Below are 19,551 nucleotides of genomic sequence, written 5' to 3' on the forward strand. Positions count from 1 at the left end.
GTTTATCTACATTTACAAAGATTATAAATCTAGAAATACAAAAATCTCCTGCAAAAGGAAATTACTTTATAAAAGATGATAATTGTAAATGATAATCCTTGTTTCTGTGCAGAGGTGTGTGTGTGTGTGTATATATATATATATATATATATATATATATATATATATATATATATATATATATATATATATATATATATATATATATATATATATATAACATCTGCACAGAAAGAGGGATATCATTTACAATTAGCATTGTTTAAAAAGCAATTACCTTTTGCAGATGCTGCCCCATCACATCCCCATAAAAACTGCCCCATCATACTGCCACCATCAAAACTGACCCATCATATTGCCCCCATCAAAATGGCCCCCATTATATTGCCCCATCATATTTCCACACCAAAAACGCCCCATCCTACTGCCCCATCAAATTTTCCCCGCCATATTGCCCCCATCAAAATTACCCCTTTATACTGCCACCATCAAAGTTGCCCCATGAAAACTGCCTCATCTTATTGCCCATCAAAATTGCACCATCATGTTGCCCCATCAAAATGTCCCCATTATACTAACACCACCAAAATTGCCCCATCCTATTACTCCATCATATTTCCCCATCAAAACTGCCCCATTCTATTGCCCCTTTAAAATTGCCCAATCATACTGCCACCATTAAAATTGCTCCATTATAGTTCCCCCATCAAAATTGCCCCATCATACTGCCAAAAAAAGAACGACTTCTCCTGCGCTTTGGTGTCTTGATCCTCAATATGTGATACCGACAGTTTCACAAGGTAGTGTCTAAAAGTCTAGCAGCCCTCCTCAGAATAATGGGTATTCAAACGCTGGAGAAAACAAAACAAAAAAGGAGGGCGCACTGACCTAGTGCATTACCTTAGACAGAGCTTTACTCAAAACCAAACATATAGCAAAATGGCTATTTACAAACTAGTATTGATAAAAGGCAAGATCAATACAGCAGGGTCCACCTCACTGAAGATCAACAAGCCCGGATCTGATGTCAAGTAAATCGACCGATACCCCCACACAATGGCTGATGCTTTTCAGGGGAGAACCCCTTTCCTCAGAGCCTAGACGGGCAATAAAGAATAACGTTGTATATATACATAAGTGTGTATGTGGATCTCTAAGTGCACGTGGCCAAACTACGACAGAGCTTCACCCAAAACACTCCCACGGACCGCACCCAAAGAAAAAAAACATTTAATTTAATTTTCAAACCCATTAAATATCTATACTACTGAAAAATCATAAAAGTAATAATAATAATATCTCCGGATTCCTCAAATATCACTCATGTCAGCGGGTCATATCTGCCCATAGTACTAGTAAAAAATATATATATAATAAAAATGAAAATGGTAGTGGTATAGTAGCAGCAAGAGACTTACACTGAGTGCGAGTTTCGGGAATGTATCTGTTGGAGGATTCAAATCAAGCCCCTACACCAGGATAAATCATAAAAGAACGCCAGCCTAGGCTGGATTCACTGAAAGGCTTGATTGATTAGCTGGAATGCACGCAGCCTCGTAGAACAGGAAGTGCGGGTGGAAATGCGTTCCACCCGCAACTTCCGGCTGCCCCATATATTTTGCTTCCACTCCTGCGCACACTAAAGTCGCTGGAGCACAAGCTGTAACCAACAAACAGGAAGCTCGGGTGGAGATACGCTCCACCCGCAACTTCCAGCCGCCTGATGTATCCCTTCCACTCTCACGCACGCAAGCCGAATGCCTGTGCGTGAGAGCAGCACAGTGTCTATGGCGATACACGCCGGAGGTGCGGCCCAGAAGCGAAGAATCAAGCACTTCACCCGCTCCATCCGGCCAACCTAAAATACCCAAAGAGGGGGGTGGCGGCGCTGTCTGCAAGTGAGGACAGCGTCCGCCCATAGAAAAAGTCCGACACCTACATCAAATCCACAGATTTAAAATTTAAATATAAGTATAATTAAATTGAATTAAAAAAAGGAAAAGGAAAGGGGGACCGAGGAACCACCCGACCCCCACTCACAACATCTATACGTGGGGACCCATATATAACTATAACACCGTACGTATAAAATGTGTAAATTATAAAAACTTTAAAAAATTATTAAAATGGTTGTGAATAAATGAATATCTTAAAAACAATATTAAAAACTTGTATTAAAAACTAAATTAAAATAAGAACCAATTTTGGAAATCCCCCAAAAAAAGGGTGAATAAAAGTGATGATGATAATATTGATAGAGCTGTTATTAATAAAGTGTCCCTCAATCTCCCCCAGTCTCCCTAAATGTCGACTCAAATTCAAAGGAGAGTAAATACATCTCTAGCTCACATCTAGCAGAGATGTGCCAGTAAATAAATGACACATTATTAGTGCTCCCAAATAGATATCAAAAACTACAGGGGGACCTATTTAAATAACTCTCTAGCGAGAAACCGTATGCTTGTTGCCAATGGCATAGACCAATAAGCATAATGTTATAAAGTTACAGAATATTTTTTATCAAAAGGAAAAAAAATGACACAACAGACAGGGCAGAAAAATTAACAAAACCAAAAACAAAACTAAGTCTATCTCCCTAGCATATCTACACCTAAGGCTAAACCCACCACATATCTAATTCTATATGACACATCTCGGGGAATATGGCTGTTTAATGAATGGATATACCCAATCTAAATGATTGGGCCCTCAAATGGCAGATGAACCACATGAGCAAATCCCATGGGCTTTGTCTAACCTCAGTCTGTCCCCAGGCTCACAGAGTCCACCAATCTCATACAAGATTGTGTAGTTCAATTTCTTAATTTAGGCCATTGGGGGCCATAGTCCCTAGGGAGAATATCCAGTAGGCCTCTCTATTACACAGTAACTGATGTTTTTTGCCATTGTCTGAATCACTTGGCTTAGCCTCGATCCCAAAGACCTTAATGCCATCAACATTCCTGGCATGGGTCTCCTTGAAATGTCTCGGTATCGAATACTTGTCCTTCTTCGTCAGGATGTTGCTTCTATGCTCGTTCATTCTAGTTCTCATCTGCCTTGAAGTACGACCAACGTAGAGGAGGCTACAAGGACACAAAAGGCCATAGATGACGTATTGGGTCCCGCAATTAATAAACTGCTTGATCTTGTGAATTTTTCCATCAGTACCTATTACGTCTTTACGTCCAAATTGCCACAATAAAATTTTCCCTGTCAAAACTGCCTCATCCTATTGCCCTAATCAAATTTCCCCATCAAATTGCCCCATCTTATTGCCCCATCAAAATTGCCCCATTATACTGCCACCACCAAAATTGCTCCATCCTATTTGTCCCATCACAATTTCCCCATCCTATCTGTCCCATCACAATTTCCCCATTATACTGCCTCCATCACAATTTGAAAAAAAGAGAAAACCAAATCAAGCAAAACGAAACCAAAACAAGCAGCGATGCCCAAATGTTATACTACATTCACAGAAAAGAAAAAAGAAAGTGGGCTGCGCTAAAAGAAGTGATGACATATTCAATTAATGAAGAAATACTAAAACAAAAAAATGAGAGGATCAAAAGGATTGATAATCTCCCCAATACTGAAGGATGTACAAAAAACAATTCATATATACATCTAATAAATTAATAATCTCCCCAATATTACAAAGGAAAAAGGTGCAAAAAATATGGTTAATTAATAATGTGTCCTAATGAATACATCTAAATAAAATCTCAAAGCAAGAAAAATAGTGCATTCCCAAAATATGCGCATCGAAGTAAGGATGGCAAGTATACCGAATATATTATAGCAACAGAGAATGTGTAAATAATCTATAATATTTCTTTTTCTTTTTGTTTTTTTGCTCTCTCTCCTCTTTTTCTAAGAGTTTGAGCAAATTTTTGGACCTCTCTGTGTATTCATCTCCAGTTTTAAAGGGAGTTAGTTTATCTTTAATGAGTTTCATTTCATCATCCAGTCTAGTTAATTTGCAGGTTTTCCTGTCTATCAAAAATCTAAGTAGACTGATCCCAGCTTTATTGAAATACGTATACCATCCCTCAAGGTCAACCTCTCCTTTCTGTGGGCATACCTCCCACCTCAAACTACGTGGTACCATATGATTCTTTATATAGGTTTCTAAGAAGGCTATATCCCACTTAGTATGAATTTCTGAGACAGTTAGGTTTTTCAACCTTTATAAATCAATATTATCAATCCTTTTGATCCTCTCATTTTTTTGTTTTAGTATTTCTTCATTGATTGAATATCTCATCACTTCTTTTAGCGCAGCCCACTTTCTTTTTTCTTTTCTGTGAATGTTGTACAACAGTTGGGCATTGCTGCTTGTTTTGGTTTCATTTTTCTTGATTTGGTTAGTGCGTTTTTTTCTTTTTTTCATATTTACATTCTTATACATATTACTGCTGCTGCCTGCTGTTTCCTTCAGGGGACTCTATGGATATCTTTGAGTTTAGGGCCACCAGAGTGGTTGATACTGATGGTGTTTTCGAACCTTTCAAAAATGGAGACAGTGACCTAGGTGGCTTATTTATGAGGTTGAAAAACCTAACTGTCTCAGAAATTCATACTAAGTGGGATATAGCCTTCTTAGAAACCTATATAAAGAATCATATGGTACCATGTAGTTTGAGGTGGGAGGTGTGCCCACAGAAAGGAGAGGTTGACCTTGAGGGTTGGTATAAGTATTTCAATGAAGCTGGGATCAGTCTACTTAGATTTTTGATAGACAGGAAAACCTGCAAATTAACTAGACTGGATGATAAAATGAAACTCATTAAAGATAAACTAACACCCTTTAAAACTGGAGATGAATACACAGAGAGGTCCAAAAATTTGCTCAAACTCTTAGAAAAAGAGGAGAGAGAGCAAAAAAAGAAAAAGAAATATAATAGGGACTTAGCTGATTATGAGTCCCAGCTAGTTTTCGAATGGCAGAAAAAAATGCTTGCTGAAAAAGGGAATGAGAGTAATCCAGCTATGGATACCACTCCACATGTTTCTGACCAAGGTGTTGGTAGGCCTCTAGGTCCCCCTAGCTATCCTGTAGTCTCTGGAATAGGACGGGATTGTTCTCCAGTTGGGGCTATATAACCACAAAATCAGGCAGGTAGAGGAACATGTCCTCCCCACCCTAATTCTGGTAGGGGTGGAGGCGATTCAAATTATAGACCTGCCCCTTGGAAGCCATATGGGCAGGGACAACCCAGTCATAACACCCAGGGTCCTCCGCGTCACCGAGGCCATGGGTGGAGTCAGGGACCCCCCCAGGACGCGGTTCTAATTCTAAACCCAGGTATGCTGATAATCGTACCGCCTTGCCCACATACCCTTATGACCAGGGTTATGGTCCGCCATACCCTCAGGACCAGGGTTATGGTCCGCAAAACTTTTATGGTGATCAGCAAATAGTACACTATGATGGTGATTTTCAACCAGAATATAATGTTCAGACCCAAAATAGTTTTTTACCTCTCAGAGACATTGTGGGTCCTAATGAAGGCTTTTATGAGCCCTCCTCTAGAATACAAACTAATGCAAAGTTGGGTGCAGGCTATTATGGTTTCAACCATGTTGAACACCGAGATGCATCTAATATTGATATGTATACACAACAAAATTGGGGTTTTCCCAAGACCGGCCAAGGAATAAAAAGGGTAGTCGAGCTCCGAGAGGAACTCGAGGGGGGAGGCGTACTAAGCCCAAAAAGAGCAAGGACTTAGTTGGGACAGGGATTTTCAATTTAAGCTCACATGTTTTAACGGATTCTGAAAAGAGTGTTCTAGATAGAGGCTTGAAGTTTGCCCCATCTCGAAACATTAATAAATTCCAAACGTGTATGGACATACATAAATATGTCCGAAAACGTAATGTTCAATGCTATATGGCTTCCAATCCATATAACCCCCCTAGGGCTCTTACTTCTACCTTTTCACATTCTGGTCTGGCCAATGCATCTTTATTTAACCCGCCGGGGCATTTGGCCCCTTCATTGAAGGTGTTTATGGATTTGGCTCTAAAAGACCTCGATGCCATGCAGGTTAGACACATAAAAAATAAAAACGAGATCGATCTGGATATTGAGTCTCTGTGTAAGAACAATCATTTCGTTATCTGCCCTGCTGATAAGGGCGGTGGAATAGTCGTCTTGAACAAAGACAACTATATGAATGAGATGTATCGTATTTTGGGAGATACCAGTACCTACACTCCTTTATGGTTTAACCCTAATGAGAAATACAAAAAAGAATTAGAACTGATTGTTACTATTGGTTTTGATAGGCTTTTTTTAAATAAAAAAGAGAAAGCGTTCTTGGTTCCGAGGGCACCGAGGATTCCGATAATATACTATTTGCCAAAAGTACATAAGAGCCTTACTTGCCCGCCCGGGGCGTCCCATAGTTAGTGGGATTGACTCTGTCACATCCCGGGTGGGCAAGTACATTGACTTTTTCTTGCAACCATTGGTTCGCGCAATGCCATCTTATGTGAAAGATACTCGGGACGTTATTAATCTTTTGTTCAATCACAAACCCAAGGTGGGGATGTGGCTGGTAACGGCCGATGTTACCTCACTTTATACAGTGATCCCCACCATTTGGGCCTAGAAGCTGTTTTATTCTATCTGAATAAGTGGTCTAATTTACCTCAGGAGCAGATTAATTTTATTATGGTTTTGCTTGAGTTTGCAGCGACCCATAACTTTTTGGTTCAATGGTCACTATTATTGTCAGGATAGAGGGGTAGCTATGGGGGCTAAGCATGCCCCCAGTTTGGCAAACCTTTTTATGGCCAAGTGGGAGGAGGACGTCGTCTATGCCGAACCAAGGTCAGAGGTCATCCTCTGGGTTCGCTACATAGATGATGTCCTCCTCCTTTGGGATGGCAGTGAATCCGACCTATCAGACTATATGAGATTTTTGAACACCAACAATAGGGGCATACATTTAAATTACGAAGCTAGTTTAGAGCAGATCCATTTTTTGGATCTTACAATTTCTGTCGGGGTGGATAGGTTTGTCACCTCTACTTACTTTAAGCCCACCGACAGAAATTCATACATACCCCTCGATAGTTGCCACCATAGATCTTGGCTTAAATCGGTACCTAAGAGTCAATTTCTTAGGATAAAACGTAACTGTTCAGATAATGATACCTTCTTAGCTCAAGCACAGGTTCTTATGAAATGTTTCAAGGCTAAGGGCTATACTTTGGAATCCCTTGACAACACACTAGTCCAGGTTATTAACACTAACCGTAATGACCTACTGAGGGATAGGGTGGCTAATAACGGTATTGAGAATACTTACCGGTGTCTCTTTGTTACCAGCTTTTCATGTCAACATTTCAGTGTGAAGCATATTATGAACAAACACTGGCATGTTCTTAAAAAACGATAAGGTTTTGAATACTATCTTGCCTGACAGACCACAGGTGGTCTTTAGGGGGGTACCTACTCTTAAAGATAAAGTGGCACCCAATATTTTGAACCCCCTATGGATAGAATTAATTTTTTCTCTGAGCTTACAGGGTATTTTCAGCGTAGAAGGTGTCAGGTGTGCCAGTTAAACCGATGTAGTACGAGAAGGACTACTAGCTTTTCCTCTACCTGCACTTCAAAAACTTTTTCTATTGAACCCTTCATCACATGTTCAACTGTTGGGGTCATTTATATGCTCCAGTGTCCATGTGGCCTACAGTATGTGGGCCGGACTAAGAGACCTTTACAGGTCCATCTCAACGAGCATATGAACAATATACGAAGAGGTTTTACCAAGCACTCAGTTTCTAAACATAACTTGGCTGCTCATAATAGGGACCCCTCCAACACAATTATTTTAGGGATTGATAAATTCAAACCTAATTGGAGGGGTAGCTGTTTGGTCAGGAGCATTTCCAGGCTAGAGATGGCCTGGGTGTATAAGCTAAAGAGTTATGTCCCTTTTGGTTTGAACATTGATGTAGATGTTAATTGCTTTATTGAGAACTCCTAATAACATTGTGTCATTTGTACCTTTTATGTAACAATCTTTTTTATGTATATTTTTGATCTATCAGTTCGATTTCTGGTAGGTTATGGATCACCAGATTGGCAATTGTTTTTATATTTTTTAGCTTTACAATTGACTTATTTTTTTGTAAAAAAAATTTTAACAATATTTTCTTAACAATATTTTTTATTTTTTTATTATATTTATTATTTTATTTCTAATAAAATATTTAAAGAGTTTCTTGGAGGAACTGACTTTTAAGGTATTGTGTGTGCGGTGCTGGATTGGCTATCTGTCGATCCCCTTTAAGAATTTATTTAGACCCGCCATACTGATTATTTACACATTCTCTGTTGCTATAATATATTCGGTATTCTTGCCATCCTTACTTGGATGCGCATATTTTGGGAATGCACTATTTTTCTTGCTTTGAGATTTTATTTAGATGTATTCATTAGGACATTTTTTTATTTCCAATTGTCTTTTTTCCCTTAACCAAGATGGTGTCTTCCGTTTCACTTCCGGGGGTCGAAGTGAGTCTTGGTATTGTTTGGTTATTTAAGCGGTGCGTCAGGACGTCGCCCGTACCCCGTGACGACGTCCTATTAGTGACGAAACGCGTAGGAAAGGGGAGCGACGCACTGACGTCACCACTCACGCAGTTGTCCCGGAAGTATCAGACGTTTATCGAGTCCGGCCGGCTCGATTGATACATGCTGTTTTACATTGGTTTGATGTAAGTGCGCAATCTGTTTTTTTACTTATTAAACTTTTTGGTTTTACACTATTGCGAGTTCTATTTCTTATATATATGCTGACGCTCTGTATCTCTGCTTGGTCTGAACTGGGGGAGGCTGATCGCATTATTCCACTCATCCAAGAACCCAGGCTGGGGGAAATAGCCATCTGTGCTTTGTGGTTCCCTAGATTTTTAATAGACAGGAAAACCTGCAAATTAACTAGAATGGATGATGAAATTAAACTCATTAAAGATAAACTAACTCCCTTTAAAACTGGAGATTTCTTCATTGATTGAATATCTCATCCCTCCATCACAATTGCCCCATTATGCTGCCACCACCAAAGTTACCCCATCAAAACTGCCTCATCCTATTGCCCCATCAACACTGTACCATCCTATTGCCCTAACATACTGCCCCCATTAAAAATTACCTCATCATACTGTCACCATCAAAATTGCCCCCATCAAAACTGCCCCACCATACTGGCATCAAAATTGCCCCCATCAAAATTTCTCCATCATACTGCCACAATCAAAACTACCCCATCCTATTGCTGCATCAAAATTTCCCCATTATACTGCCACTATCAAAATTGGCACAATAAAAAAAAACTGGACCATCCTATTGCCCCATCAAATTGCCTCCGTAAAATTACTCCCATAAAATTGCACCATCATACTGCCACCATCAAAATTGCCCCATCAAACTGCCACAATCAAAATTGCCCCATCAAACTGCCACAATCAAAATTGCCCCATCAAATTTCCCCATGAAATTGCCCCACATCCCCAATTGCAATACCACATCCCCAGTGCTGTGATTACATATTACAAACTAACACATTACTAATGGAAATGATAAATGTAATAAAACAATGACTAGTTACAAGTAATTGATGCCACAACTCCAGTGCTGTAAAACGAATGTATCTAGTTGGATATATATAAGAGGAAAGTCCATATATCTGTGATCAATCTTCCTCAATGATGGCGCCCCCTCCAGTGTGTCACTACAAAATGAAGTGTGTTCAGAGTCCTCCACCTCCGTGCTGATGAAATGCCCCCTCAGGTATTGGCCCCATATACAATATAGGTGTCATGTGCTTGTCCCCCCTCTGGGGGGCTCAATGGGCCCGGGGGACTTCCCACAAAATCAGCTGTCACAAGCGTGGGGTCCCTTTAAGGGATCTGGTCCCTCCTGATTGGCTGGATATAGAACTCCGAACAAAACAAAAATGCCACCAATAGTGAAGTACGTCCTTCAAAACAATTGTCCCTTTATTGACAATGAATGCACTGACAACCAATAATATGTCAGCATATCCAGCAACCAATTGGGCAGTAGATAAAATCACTCAGCAGCACCACTTCCTGTTTCAGTTCCAGGCAGGAAATGACATCACCCGGCTCCGCCCGAGGGCTGACTGTCTAATGATTGGTTGATCTGCTGACATATTATCATTGCTTGTCAGTGTGTTTAGAGGATCTCATGGATTTTGCTGCACAGAGACGCATGTGAAGTAGAAATCCCATTATTTCCTATGTGGCCGGTTCCCATCGATGTGCCGCAGTTTAGTGTGAAAGGGAATCTATATGGAGCCATTCACACCTCCAATGTGTGCGTTACCACCTACGCTGCAATGTACCCGCAACAGTGTAACTCCACACTAAGACTTTTCAGGTTGGTGACAACTTACATCCATTTCACAGGGGAGATCCCACCAATATCCCATCTAAATGTCCCAACATTTCATTCTCTAAGACCCCACCCACCGATAATTCATTGGATGTGTCTACTTCTGCCCCTCCCTGAAAGAACAGTTCATTCTCTTAAGACCCCGCCCACTGATTATTCAATGCATGTGTCTACTTCTGGCTCTCCCTGGAAGAACAATTCACCTCTTTCCTTCTTCTCCCTCCAGTGTTCGGGACTCAAAAGGGACATTATGGAGCTGTGATGATATTTGCTCCTTTATCTCTACAAACCAAACTCTGACCTCTCTGTCGATAATATTGGATAATGAAGAGAAGATGTCGGAGTCAGAAGTGAGACGATGTTGTGAAGTCCTCCGGAATTCCGGCTTCTCTGTGTTTAGAAGATGGTAAGATCTGTTATATTGGAGGTAACACACATACTAAGTTTTAGAATGTGAATAGTAAAATGTAGACAACATTGGATGGGGATGAGATAATGGAGGTTAGATGATGGGGATGAGATGATGGGGATGAGATGATGGGGATGAGGTGATGGAGATGAGGGAGGTGGGACATTGTTGGGAGGTCTTCTGACACCCGGTCTGCTCTGTAATGAAAATGGAAGGACGGCTGACAAACATTCTATACAATTTCTGTAGAGCCCATTGGAGGTCTCTGTAGTTATACAGATAATGAGAGAGATGATTGAGATTTCCTGTGCCAGTCACAGATTTCCCAGATGATGGAGAATTTATTCCTCATCCCAAGTTTTATCATTACAGATGGGGGATGGGAAAATCAGATCCACCAATAATAATCTTAGTCAGGTTTTACAATCTTCCACAAGGTTTTACCTTTACAGAAAAATACCTCCCATCCCCCGAGGTCCATCCAATGTGTCAGTATAACTGAGCCAATCAGATGTGCGTTCTCAGCCTGTACACATGACAGCCCAGCACACCCAGCATACAGTCTGCTATCCCAATGGTTGGATGAAGATGAGTGTGTGGCCCCTGCCATGGGGAGGGCCCCTCACTTTTCCATAATTTCTTACAGAGCTCAGTATGAGCCCCTCCCCCCTTTCCATCATTACAGCAACATTTCCTCCTCTAACACTCTCATTTTATTCTTCTATGAAGGTATGACGAAAACTGGGAAGTATCTATAGAGAGATGAAGGTAAGAAGATGGGAGCCCCTCCCCCTCTCAGGTAATACACGGATCCTGATATGAAGAGAATGTCCGGAATGGATGATATCAGAGTAAAGTCACATCAACTCTCAGCTTTTATTTTCTCTTTCTGATCCTTAAATATAGAATTCCAGTAATCTCTTCTTTTCCTCTTCTAAATGGCGTAATTTCTGATCAGTATTGTCCACTTCCTGTGTTGTTGTGTGACCGGTGCCCCCTTCACAGCTCTGATCTGATAGGGGCACCCGCGCATGCGCGCTCCCATCGATTGTACTATAAGCCTGCGGTGACACACTGACTGCACCGCCCATCACATCACTGCTACAGCTCCGCCTCCATTGTCATCTGATTGGAGCCCCGCTTCCTCTCTATGAGTGACAGCGGCCCCCGCACTTTCAGAGCTGCATGTGGATTGGCTACTGAATGATGTTCTGTGACAACGGCACAAGGATCAAACATTACAACAAACTTTATTCCTACAAAACACTGTCCTGTTGTGTCAAAGTTTACTGACAATACATTTTACTGACTCAGTTTTCATTGGAAAAAATGGTTTATTTTAACCCTCACCACCCAGAACTGTGTGTCACCCCCCCCCCCCGGAAGATTCTGTGTCACCCCCCCGGAAGATTCTCTGTTGCCCCCCTGGAAGATTCTGTGTCGCCCCCCAGAAAGATTCTGTGTCTCCCCCAGACAGATTCTGTGTCACCCCCCAGGAAGATTCTATGTCACCCCCAGGCAGATTCTGTGTCACCCCCTAGGAAGATTCTGTGTCACCCCCAGGCAGATTCTGTGCCACCCCCAGGAAGATTCTGTGTCACCCCCAGGAAGATTCTGTGTTACCCCCCCCAGGAAGATTCTGTGTTACCCCCCCAGGAAGATTCTGTGTTACCCCCCCCAGGAAGATTCTGTGTTACCCCCCAGGAAGATTCCGTGTCACCCCCCAGGCAGATTCTGTGTCACCCCCCCAGGCAGATTCTGTGTCAACCCCAGGAAGATTCTGTGTCACCCCCACCTCCCAGGAATATTCTGTGTCACCCCCAGGAAGATTCTGTGTCATCCCCCAGGCAGATTCTGTGTCACTCCCTCCCAGATTATTGTGTGTTACCCCTACCAGGGCATTGTGTGACACCCATTCCACTGCAGATCAATACGTGTCACCCATCCCCATAGGCGTGCACAGGGGGTGTGCCAGGTGTGCCTGGGCACAAATTAATCACACTTTGCGGTGCCGATTCCCCCTACTGCCTGGGCTTCTCCCCATATTGTGCTACCCCACCGCAGTGCTGCTGGCATCCCTCCTCCCCTCTCCCCCAGCTGCTACAGGGGGGAGATTTTTCAGGATGGAGAGCGGGGGAAGGGGCTAGCCAATAGATATGCTTGTAGATTAACTGACATCTGTCTAAGGCCCCTTTCACACTTGTTCGACTTATCCTGCGACTTGGAACTGCAAAGTCCCATGACAAGTTGTACCTCCCATGATTTCCAAAGAATACCATTCATATTTGTGCAACTTCAAGTCGCAGCAACTTCAAATTAGTTCTTGCACTACTTTGGTCACTGCAGAGCATTATGTGTCACCCATCCCACTGCAGAGTATTACGTGTCACCCATCCAACTGCAGAGAATTATGTGTCACCCATCCCACTGCAGAGCATTATGTGTCACCCATCCCACTGCAGAGAAGTACGTGTCACCCATCCCACCGCAGAGCATTACGTGTCACCCATCCCACTGCAGAGTATTACGTGTCACCCATCCCACTGCAGAGTATTACATGTCACCCATCCCACTGCAGAGCATTATGTGTCATCCATCCCTCTGCAGAGCATTACGTGTCACCCATCCCACCACAGAGCATTACGTGTCACCCATCCCACCGCAGAGCATTACGTGTCACCCATCCCACCGCAGAGCATTACATGTCACCCATCCCACTGCAGAGCATTACATGTCACCCATCCCACTGCAGAGCATTACATGTCACCCATCCCATTGCAGAGTATTACATGTCACCCATACCACTGCAGAGCATTTTGTGTAGTCACTAGTGATGGGCTGAATACCCTTTTGTTCGGTTCACAGCAGAACTTTCAAATATCACAAGAATTTGGACCCGAACGGCAAACCCCATTGTAGTTTATGGGACCCAAACTGCAAAAAGTCCCTATTTTGAAGGCTTATATGCAAGTAATTCGTCATAAAGAGGGTATGGGGGCTGGGAACTGCCCTGGGTGACATCAGTGAAAAAATTTTTTTTTAAAACAATCTTCTTTAACCACTTCCAGACCACCACACGCTCATATAAGTCCTCACTTTGAAGAGGGATATCATTGTTATGCAGCATCTAGCTGAATGTGATGCAAATTCAGCCGTACAAATCTGAATGTCTGTATTTGCATGGCACAGACATCGCATGTGATTTGCACAGATGTCACACAGCAAACTGAGCACAGCACTGTGTAAACCCGGCCTAAATCACAGAGCACACAATCATTCTGTATATTACTGTGAGCTGTGTATGTAGGAGCCAGCAGCATGACTCCTGAATAGGAATGAGCTTCGTATTCGAGTCGAACATACGTTTGACTCAAACATAGGCAAATACCGAACGTTATGGGCCATTCGCGCCAAATTCGTGTGGCGCTCACGGCCCACAATGCACTGCGCCATCGCAGTGCATTGCTGGCTCATGATTGGCCAAGCATGCACTGTGACCCCGCATGCTTGGCCAATCACAGCGCCGGCAGCGAGGAGAGCCATGATTGGCCACAGGCAGGATGCCTGTGGGCAATCATAACTTAGGCTGTGTAGTACACGCCCCACAATATATAAGGCCGCCAGCGCGGCGGCCTTGTGTAGTGTGCTGGCGTCTGTAGGAGTTAGTGGATGTTCTGTGTACCTTCAACACAGTATACACCGTTCGTTATCGGCCGATTTTGCGTTCTTGCTCTTCTGTAGTGGTTGTTGTCTGCGTGCCGTGACCGCAGTATACACCATTATATCCACCTATATAGCTAGCTATATTTCTCTTTTTTAATAGAGCTTGCAGTCAGTTGTAGGAGATTGTGCGTGCTGTCTGCGTGCCCTGACCGTTGTATACACCGTTATATCCACCTACATAGCTAGCTATATTGCTCTTTTTAAATAGAGCTTGCAGTCAGTTGTAGGAGATTGTACGTGCTGTCTGCGAGCCCTGACCACAGTATACACCGTTATATCCACCTTTATACAGTAGCTAGCTATCTTGCTCTTTTTAAATAGAGCTTGCAGTCAGTTGTAGGAGATTGTGCGTGCCATGACCGCAGTATACACCGTTATATCCACCTATATAGCTAGCTATATTGCTCTTTTTAAAAAGGGCTTGCAGTCAGTTGTAGGAGATTGTGCGTGCTGTCTGCGTGCCCTGACCGTAGTATACACCGCTATATCCATCTATATAGCTAGCTATCTTTCTATTTTTAAATAGAGCTTGCAGTCAGTTGTAGGAGATTGTGAGTGCTGACTGCGTGGCCTGACCGCAGTATACACCGCTATATCCACCTATATAGCTAGCTATATTGCTCTTTTTAAATAGAGCTTGCAGTCAGTTGTAGGAGATTGTGCGTGCTGTCTGCGTGCCCTGACCGCAGTATACACCGCTATATCCACCTACATAGCTAGCTATCTTGCTCTTTTTAAATAGAGCTTGCAGTCAGTTGTAGGAGATTGTGTGTGCTGTCTGCGTGCCCTGATCACAGTATACACCGTTATATCCACCTACATAGCTAGCTATCTTGCTCTTTTTAAATAGAGCTTGCAGTCAGTTGTAGGAGATTGTGCGTGCTGTCTGCGTGCCCTGACCACAGTATACACCGTTATATCCACCTACATAGCTCTTCTCTAATTGAGCCATCTGCAGGAGTTAGTGGGTGTTGTGTGTGCCTCCAGCACAATATACACTACCCAATTGCTGGTTTTCCCATCTCCCTTCAGGCCATTACCATGTCTGGAAGGCCAGCAAGGAGAGGCAGACAGGCGCGAGACGATAAAAGAGGGCAAGCAGGCTCTGTGTCTAGAGACAACAGTGGTGGTCGTGGACGCGGTGCATCGTCATCATCAGCACGTGGCCATGGGACACGCTTGTCCTTCTTTTCGGCAGCTGGACATGTTGAGTCACAACATGCCGAAGACTTGGTAGAGTGGATGACCAAGCCCTCTTCATCCTCCTCATCCTCACTCACTCAGGCTCAGGGTACTAGCAAAGCAGCTGCCAACGCATCGTCTTCCCTCCTCTCAATGTCATCATCAGTGACTCCTTCCCTAGACCCACCACTTCCTGAGGAGTCTCCTGAACTCTTTGAGCACAGTGTTGGGTACATGCTCCAGGAGGATGCCCAGTGTTTTGTAGGCTCTGATGATGATACTCAGCTAGAGGAAGGCAGTAGCGTGAGCGCAGAGAGAGGGGATGCTCAAGAAGGACAGCAATCTGGCAGTCATGTTCCACAAGCTGCAGCATACTGCCAGGTTTGCTCCAGCAATGAAGAGGGAGGGGATGATGAGGGCACTGACTCCACGTGGGTGCCTGGTAGGAGAGAGGATGAGGAGGCACATGTCCAACGAGGCAGGATGCCCTCCGGGGGCCAGCTTAGGGGCAGCACACCGACTGAATCACACCGCAGAGCTCTGCCTGTGCAGGGCGCTGCCTCTGCTCGTTATTCTAAAAGTTCTTTGGTGTAAGCCTTTTTTGAGACGAGTGCATCAGATCGCACCACTGCTATTTTCAACATATGTCTCAAGCGTATCTCGCGTGGCCAAAACATCAGCCGCTTGGGCACCACATGCTTGACCAGACATATGTTGCACTGCCATGCAGCTCGTTGGCAAGCGTACCTCAAAGACCCACACCAAAGTACAAAGCGGACCTCTCCTTGCTCCTCATCAGCTGGGATCTCCAACCCCACTAGACCTTAAGTCCTCTCTGAAACATGCTCTGAGAGGAATGAAGGTGTAGAATTAGGTGTGTCACAGCCAAGTGCTTCCGGGCACTCTGCTAGCAGTACACCCACGTCCGATTAGCGGTTGAATGCTAGCTTGGCTAAATTGCTAGCACTTCAACTGCTGCCTTTTCAGTTGGTAGACTCGGCCCCCTTCCGTGAGTTTGTACAATGTGTGGTTCCTCAGTGGCAGGTCCCCAAACGCCACTTTTTCTCACGGAAGGCGATTCCGGCTCTCTACCGGCATGTGGAAGGCAATTTCCTTGCCTCGCTGGACAGGGCGGTCAGCGGTAAGGTGCATATTACCGCTGACTCATGGTCCAGCAGGCATGGACAGGGACGTTACCTGTCTTTCACGGCCCATTGGGTCACTCTTCTGGCAGCTGGGAAGGATGCAGGACAAGGTGCAGTAGTGTTCGAGGTTGTTCCGCCACCACGCCTCCAAAATGCTACTATTGGTTGTGACACACCTCTCTCCTCCACCCCCTCCTCTTCTTCTTCCTCCATGGCCTCTTCAGTGCTCTGTCTTCAGAACCAGCGGTGCTTCGTAGGCGTTCCAGGGGCTATGCAAGTACGCAGGCAAAACAATGCCATGCCGTGCTTGCGCTGGTTTGTTTGGGGGACAGGAGCCACGCTGGGGCAGATGTTTTGTCAGCTCTACAGGGGCAGGGCGAGAGGTGGTTGACGCCACGCCAGCTTAAGCCAGGAATGGTTGTTTGCAACAATGGCACCAACCTCCTCTCCTCCCGCCGACAGGGACAACTGACCCATGTGCCCTGTGTGGCTCACGTCCTTAACCTGGTGGTGCAGCGGTTCTTGGGAAGGTACCCGGGCTTTCAGGATGTCCTGAAGCAGGCCAGGAAAGTCTGTGTGCATTTCCGTCGATCATTTAATGCCTGTGATCGGCTGGCTGAGCTCCAAAAGGAGTTGAACCTGCCCAAGAACCGCATTATATGTGGCATGCCCACCAGGTGGAACTCAACGTTGGCCATGCTGCAGCAGCTGCACATGCAACAGAGAGCCATCAATGAGTACCTGTGCGACTACGACACCAGGACAGGGTCAGGGGAGCTCTGTCTTTTCTCACCACGCCAGTGGGGCATGATCAGGGATGCATGCACTGTACTGTCACTGTTTGAGGAGGCCACAAGGATGGTGAGCAGTGACAGTGCATGCATCAGTGACACTGTACCTCTTGTCCACCTCTTGGAGCATACGCTGCATGGAATAATGGACAGGGCACTTGAGGCAGAACAGAGGCAGGAAGAGAAGGACTTCCTTGCCTCTCAAGGCCCCCTTTATCCAGACAGTGTTCCTGCTTTGCCACCCATCACACAGGAAGAGGAGGAGGAGGAGGATGATTGTGTCAGCATGGAGATGGAGGCTGGCACTCAGCAGCAGCAGCAGTCTTGTAGGGATGATTTACAGTCCCAAGAAACCCGTGGACTTGTACGTGGCTGGGAGGAGATAGCTGCGGATCATGTTGTCCTTAGTGACCCAGAGGACTCCGGACCGAATGCCTCAGCTAACCTACGCTGCATGGCCTCCCTTATCCTGCAAAGCCTGCGGAAGGATCCTCGTATTCTTCGGATCAAGGAGAGGGACCATTACTGGCTGGCCACTCTCCTTGATCCACGGTACAAGGGTAAGGTTGCCGACCTTATCTTGCCGTCGCAGAGGGAGCAGAGGATGAGACATCTCCGGTAGGCCTTGCAGAAAGGTCTGTGCAACACGTTCCCAGAGACTGGGAGGTTACAAACTCCTGGTCTTGGACAACGTGTTGCTGAAGCATCGGGTCAGAAGGAGCGGTGGAGAAGGTGGCCATCTGACCGATACGTTCAGACAATTTTTTAGTCCGCAGCCCCAAGGTATGATCGGTTCCAGCAACCATCGCCAGCGTCTGATTTACATGGTGCAGGAATACCTAGGGGCAAGGTCAGACTTGGACACCTTTCCCACCGAAAATCCTCTGGCTCACTGGGTCTTGAGGATGGATCACTGGCCAGAGCTTGCACAGTATGCAATTGAGCTACTGGCCTGTCCTGCATCCAGCATTCTTTCAGAACGCACCTTCAGTGCTGCTGGTGGCTTTGTTACCGATCACAGGGTGCGCCTGTCCACCGACTCAGTTGATCGACTGACCTTCATCAAGATGAATCAGTCTTGGATCACCCACAGCTACCAAGCACCTGAAGCTGATGTAACCGAATAATTTTTTATGAAATATCACATCCCTTCAAGACTGCCTATGCTGATGTTGAGTGACTGTCCTGTTATGTTGATTGTCTATCCTCTTCCTCCTCCGCTGATATGTTGGAAGAACATTTTTGGTTCTGGGTGATGCCACCAGCCCAATTTTTCAGCCCCTGTTTAACAGGGGTGTTTAATTAAAATTTTTGATGCAATGCTTTGCAGCAGGGCTCATTCCTGCTCTACAACTAGAGTATATGGGAGAGGTTGCAGTGTTGTGGCACCAGTGCCAGCAGCCCAATTTTTCAGCCCCTGTTTAACAGGGGCGTTTAATTAACATTTTTGATTCAATGCTTTGCAGCAGGGCTCATTCCTGCACCACAACTAGAGTATATGGGAGAGGTTGCAGTGTCGTGGCACCAGTGCCAGCAGCCCAATTTTTCAGCCCACGTTTAACAGGAGCGTTTAATTACAATTTTTGATGGAATGCTTTGCAGCAGGGCTCATTCCTGCACTACAACTCTACAACTAGAGTATATGGGAGAGGTTGCAGTGTCATGGCATCAGTGCCTAAGGCCCAATTTTTCAGCTCCTGTTTAACAGGGGCATGTAATAGTTCACAGGAGGGCCCGTTCCTGTGCCCACCCAGAGTAACTGTGAGGACTTATAGTGTTGTGGCACCAGCACCACAACCCCCAGAGGTCAATTTTTCTACCACTGTTCAACAATGGCATGTAATTACAATTCTTGAT

Source organism: Lithobates pipiens, unplaced genomic scaffold (assembly GCF_037356315.1).
Source record: "Lithobates pipiens isolate NorthernLeopardFrog02 unplaced genomic scaffold, aLitPip1_a1.2 Scaffold_8, whole genome shotgun sequence".
Classification (NCBI taxonomy): domain Eukaryota; kingdom Metazoa; phylum Chordata; class Amphibia; order Anura; family Ranidae; genus Lithobates; species Lithobates pipiens.